Below are 6819 nucleotides of genomic sequence, written 5' to 3' on the forward strand. Positions count from 1 at the left end.
CCCGAGCAATTTCGTGGCATTGACACTAAATACTCACCGTTTACCACTTCCGGTTTTAGCAACGGTACTCGAGAATTATCGAAAGGATGAGGGTCTGTGGTACCCTCATACGTTCGATAATATAACAGAATACCGAGAAATTTTCATTTTACGGTTTACTAAATTTCGTCTATCAAATATCTCAAATTTTACGATTTATGTATAATATAAGCCAAATTTTGAATTGCGTTATATGTATATGGAATATCGTTTAAGTTACTTTATCATATCCTTGAATTTAAATTTAGAGATAAAAATATTTATACATTTTACAGTAAGATTTCGTAATTTTATTATGGCATAAATATTTATGTCATAATTTACAAAGAAGAAACGCGCAATATAAAAATAAATATAAATTTAGAGATAAAAATCTTAATGTTGTTATTTATTCTACTGTTTTTATCAATTTCCATATTGTTCATTGATAATTAGTCTTTTATTTGTGTAAGCGCGCGTGCTTGTGATCATTGTGATCATTACGCATAAAACCAAACTTCAAGATGTGTGAAAAAAAATCAGAAAGCGTTAGATGCGTAAGTTTAACAGCGCAAAGCAGGAAATGCAGAAGTAGAAATTCAATGAATGTCGGCCAGTGGATCTTCCATCGACTGAAAGAAAGAAAGAAAGAAAAAAAAAATCGTCGGATCTTTTAAGGTATACTTTAAGTAGGACGAAGGTACCTCGAGTCTCGGGAGAAAGGTCCCGGTGTCCGAGGTTCATTGGCCTTCGTAGCCGCTGATGGACAATAGCACGTAACAACCAGAAAACAGTACGCCCGTTGAATACATTGACTTTGTATGGCTCATCTTAGATCGAATAGAGATTCTTAGATGAATGAAGTAGCGATGCAACGATTATACATCATATATACATAACATACATACATACATATATCTCTTCTCACTTCGGAACATTCGATTCTTTTTTATTTTAAAACGAATCCCGGAAAACTATTAATTGTCTAATGGATAATTTTGATAGTGTGCAATATTATACGTATAATTTGAATTTATTTTAAAAGGTATCATTATTTTATACGATTGACTTATCGTTGATTGATTAAATAACTTAATTGTAGAGTTATCGATGTAAGTATGAGGAACGAACATATTTTATAAAAAATAAGAAATAGGCTACCCACAGACACCTAATAGCAATTATAAGCGTCAGCGTACTGTATAAATGACTATAATTATTAAGTATGTAATTAATGCTTTCTAATCATCACACGGTGAAAGGAACGATCGCGCGTTTCGCGAGTACGTGCGACACAGTATCGCGTTATTAATCATCTGTAGCATATCCAGATTTCGTTATGTAAATCGTAGATAAGCGACACAATATTATATATGATGAATTTATATCTCGATATTTCCAAACTAGAAAACTGAAAGGTCGGCGGGGACCCTCCACGACGATATCCGAGAAGACAAATTCGATGCTTGATTTTTTCTTTCAAACTGGCTACGTTTCATAATCGTCGTTTATGGCTAGTCGACCTAACCTCGATGCGTATCTGCATAAATTCGTCTTTGCATAGTTCTTTTGCATAAATCCATAAACCGCGTGCTCGCGGAATATTTTGCTTAATAGAAAGCGGTGGTCGCTATGGTCGAAGAAATTGTGCGTAATTACCTTCGAGAATCGCTCCGGTATTTTTAACAGCCGCCGGCAAAGAGAGCCATTTCGCCTTAGCTGGTACAAGACCGGAAAATTTTTAAGTCGCTTGATTGCTTCTCGTGTCTTCATTTAATCCAACCAACTGATTATATAATGTAGTCGCGTAAAAATAAACTTGTCTTAGGAATTAAGGATGACACTGGCATCAAATACGACTTGTTACAAAAATTCCTATTTTACTATACTGACGTGTACTAACTTGTTATTACTGATATTATGTGTTACCATTCTAAACCTATTTGTAATTTTTTAGTTTTACAACGATGGTGTAGTAACACGCGATGACAAAGTATATTAGGAGGTTAAAACATTCATACCGTGAACTTTGAAAAAAAAAGGATATTAACAGAACGGAACTAATTTTTTTCTCAAGCTCTAATACGTTTGGTTTACATATTTCACATCAGTATATCGACATGATAATTATTAAAACTGCATATAGGCTAAATTTAGGCGCAAAATATTATTAATTTTGGAACAAATCAGTAAATCCGTAATCGGCTTTTTTGCATTTTTTAAATAAACATTAATCTAAAATTTACACATGTAATTATTTTTACTACTGTTTGCTACAATCAATAATTTTATCTCTATGGTAATTATATCTTTTAATTAATTATTTATTTTTTATTTGTAGAGATTGTCACGTGCGACATTGCATGCTATAATTACTATAATATGTAAAAGTAACTCTTAAAAATATTTTTAATTAAAACCTTAGAATTCCTTGAAATGAATTATATACTAGTAAATAAAACAAATGAGTAAAAAGATAAATAATAAAACAAAAATACTGAGATCATCCAAGTAGCAAACAACATTTTTAAAAATATTTATGAAATATATAAAAAATTAGGCAAACCATGTGCGTGCTACAAAACTTTTAATATTACATAATTTTATACAAATTACAAATTTAATGTTACACTATTAATCTCTCAATACATAGTCAAGATACGTGATCTCTGCGATGACAGCCACTTACAAAGTTAGCACAACGAGACAACTAATCGGCATCGCGGAAAAGCGACTGCAATAACTTTGATATATTCTTTACACGTCTCTTTTTAGAAATATAATTTATTTGTGTGATGTTAAAAGACAATTAAAAAAAAAAAAATGTTGAAATAAACATTTTACAAAACGTAAAAAATGATCTTTTCATTAAAATTAATGTTTTTTGATGAAATAAAGGGGAGCTAACCCATTAACACAAAAACATTTTTAACGTTTTTAAATGTTTAAAACAAATATTGCAACTTGGACATGATTAATTTATTAAACGGTAATAAAGAACGAGCATTGAGTATACCGTTTGAGTCGCGGTGTCAAAGGTGGCGAATCAAAATTGCAATTTTGATTTAATTGCCGATAAATGATATTTACATGACAAGACATCTCGCAATCATGTCCGAAGAACCGTGAAAGCGATACGGACGGCAGTAAAACTCAATTTCCATCGGAAATGTATGTAAATGCATATTCGCTGGAGTTGGTCAAAAATGGAATCGAGCAACCGTTCGCATACATATGTATAAGTTTCTCCAGCGAGTACGTACCTTCTTTAATTGGCGACCTGAATCAGTTCGCTGACTCGATAATCATCCAGCTGAAGAGAAACATCTCGTGCGTGACACCGACGAGTTGAACCAAAGCCAGCGACCTAATCGCAATAATTAATAGCCGAAGAGACGATTTACCGCTCGTGATGAGCCAATTATACTGCCATGCGTGACCTGCTTTCCAAGATAATCGTTTAATAATACACCCGCGCGAAGAATTGTTCATCCATGACGCACCTACGTATGTAACCGTCAAGTGCAGTGTTTTATTTGTATGTGTCCATTTTATGAATGTGTTTAGTAATCTGGTTTAATAAGGACAGCGCTTACGTAGTTTGTTTCAATAAAAATCTCGCGTTGGCCGCGAATAGATTTGCGTTATGTGTTTTACCGACTTTCGCAGGGATTATGTCAATCGTGCTGTCTCTTTGGCGCAAGAGTATTGAATTAAATATTCTGATGTATTTCGTTATGTCGAAAGTAACATGCTTAATCAGGACGTATATCAATGTACAGCAAAATTGAATTAAAACATAAAAATAATTATGGAAGATATCGGGCGCGTGTTAGCAGAAAAGTTTGAGAATATCAGTTTCGTTTTCATCTTCTAAAGTGCAAAGGAAAACTTGATCTCACGAGTGCAATCCCACGCGTGTGGTGATCACATAATATCCGTTATAGATATTTATAAGAACCACTTTCCACTTGCGAGACATGCAAATACACGAAGAAACGCGATTCCGTAAGTCGTATATAACACGATATCCAGTATGTAATCTAACCCGGTGTCGAATTTTGCTGTTACAGAAATACTGTATCAAGTATTTTGCAAGCAACATTGTTTATTTGAATTTACTCGAAATAGTATGTACCAAATTTTACATTGTGTGTCTTTCTTTCTTGCGTCAATATTTTTATAAAATGTGTTTTTTTTTAAGGAACATACATATACATATTGTGTTATACTATTAGGAGATATTTATATAATAAATTTGTTTTGTTTTTAAACTTTTTTTAATATAAGAAATCTTTTTATATGTTTGCAATTATATAAAATTAAATAGATGTGTACATAATGCATTAATAATTTTGTATAATCAGCTTTTTTGTCTCGTTATTCTGTCAGTAATCAGAAGACATTTTGCAACAACTTTTGCATTTTTTCCATCGTGTATAGTAAATAGCAAATAATTTTGTAACAAATTTATTCGATTTCGCAATGCAATGTCGCTTCTTTTAGAAACAGTGTTGATAAATTTTTTTGTAAGGTATGCAAAAAATTTATTGGTAGATTTTTCTATTTTATTATAAAAATAAACTAAATCATAAAATAAAGCAAGATAATATAACCAAGATGAAACAATTAAAAAGTTTAATATAGATAATAATAGAAGAATAGAAAATAGTGACATACTTCAAGCTTTCTACAATTTATAAGTAATGACTGAGTAGTAATAACTTGAACAATGTTGAGTAGGGTAAAGTAGCGAGATAGGTTCCTAATATGAGGTAATGAGGTTTCTGCTACATTAATAAACGCATATGATTGGTACCATAAATTTCTATTATTAAATCATAAATTTATTACTCTTGGGGTAAAATTTATTTAGTAAAAAATGTATTATTAGATCATGCGTGCAGTCGTTGAAAAAAAATTTTTGAAATTGGATGTTGTCAAGTTTTATTGAGATGAGTCTTTAATCCTTGTTTATTATAAAATAAACAAATATTGGATAATAAATTTTGCATGCAAGGATAGAGTAAAGCCGTATTAATAGAAAATTACGGAATGTGATGATTTGCTTAATTATAAATATTAGATTTAATGATTGTAAAATTGCAAAGCGTAGAACTCATAACATGAAATACTTAACAATTTCTGTTTATTATTCTGACTTTGGAAAATTTTCAAAATGCTATAACAAAGTTTTTTTATTGAAGACTTTTGAATTTCATAATTCACAAGCCTCATGGCTTGAACGTTATGGCTTTCAGCGTTAGCAATGAGATTTTAAAATATCTCTAATAGAATTGATTTTGGAGAAAAATATTACGTACAAAGTTTTTGAGTATCGAAAAAGCTATTTGATTGCTCAACTAGATTTTCAGTCTGGAGCCTAATTTGAACCTAGTAATATCCAAGTCGATAAGACCAATTTCATATAAAAAAATCTTTGTGTCTCATATTAGGAACCCTTTTTTGAATTAGCAAAATCGACAATTTTGACAAAAAATTTTATACGCAACAAACTATATCGATATAACTATTATCGATTACTAACGTTTGATGATAAAACTTAAATATATTTACTATAATTTTGTTATAAAAACAGGAGTTAGTGGTATAAATTAAATAAATTATAAACCTTTTAAAAAAAAGTATTTCATAATAGGCAATTTTACCTTATATATATATATATCTTACAACATTGCGATTTGCAAATTTTTATTCAATATTGACTTGCATAATCTTATCTGAAAAAGTGCATTGTATCGATATTCGAATTTTCCAAGTTTTTTATTGTCGCTTTTCCGCGCTGATTGCTTCTCATTCAGCGCTGGCGCTTACTTCGTGAACAGCTGTCATTGCGGAGATCGCGTATTTTGACCATGTGTATTTACGAGTTAACAGTAATATTAAATTTGTAACTTTATATAAAATTATGTAATATCAAAAATTCTGTAACGCGTGCGTAGCGTGCGCCTGTTTTGTCTAGTTGTGTAAAAGAATTAAGAGTAACGATAATATGTACCATCACATTGAATGGCACGTACATACACATGCATGTTTGCCTTCTAGGGTTAAGGGCGACAAGAAGTATTACAACTTCCGCATTCTGCGTAAATGCTAGCAAAACATAAGATTTCATGGAACGCTTCATCGATGTCAAAAAAACTCGAGACAACGTCGAGTTGCAAACGTGTTTCTTTCACAATTAGGACATTATATTTGTGTTATAACATTATGCTACATTAAAAATTGAAGCAAGTTCTAACCACACAGACAAAAATAACGTAATAAAAAATGTAAAAAAAGATTGCAAAAAGACAGAATAATAGTTTGAGAATATTATATATAATATGCAAGACTTTTCAATTATTCGTATTTCGTGTCACTTTTCTTTTCTTTTATAACAATTTATTTATATTGATTATTTATTGTTTAAATTACCATGCAATATATATTCGTAATACAATTAAACTGCATTATAATTGCATTATTTTCTTTTATTATATTTTTACCTTATTGTGTTGGTTTACTTTATTATTATTTCATATATGTATAAAAGGAGATACTTTCTGTTATTTAATATCTTTTCTATTAAATATTTTAATTATTAATTTAATTATAAGTGATAATACTAACAATAAGTAATTAACAAACAGAAACATTAATACAAATTGTCTTTTTAATTTATTTTATGGAATTTTTTCTGGTTTATATTTTGATGTATTTATTATGTATATATGTGTTTTCATTTATTTCTTATACATTATTATATGCATTCGGATTTATTACGAAATATCAATTAAG

This window comes from Solenopsis invicta, chromosome 8 (genome assembly GCF_016802725.1).
Source record: "Solenopsis invicta isolate M01_SB chromosome 8, UNIL_Sinv_3.0, whole genome shotgun sequence".
NCBI lineage: Eukaryota > Metazoa > Arthropoda > Insecta > Hymenoptera > Formicidae > Solenopsis > Solenopsis invicta.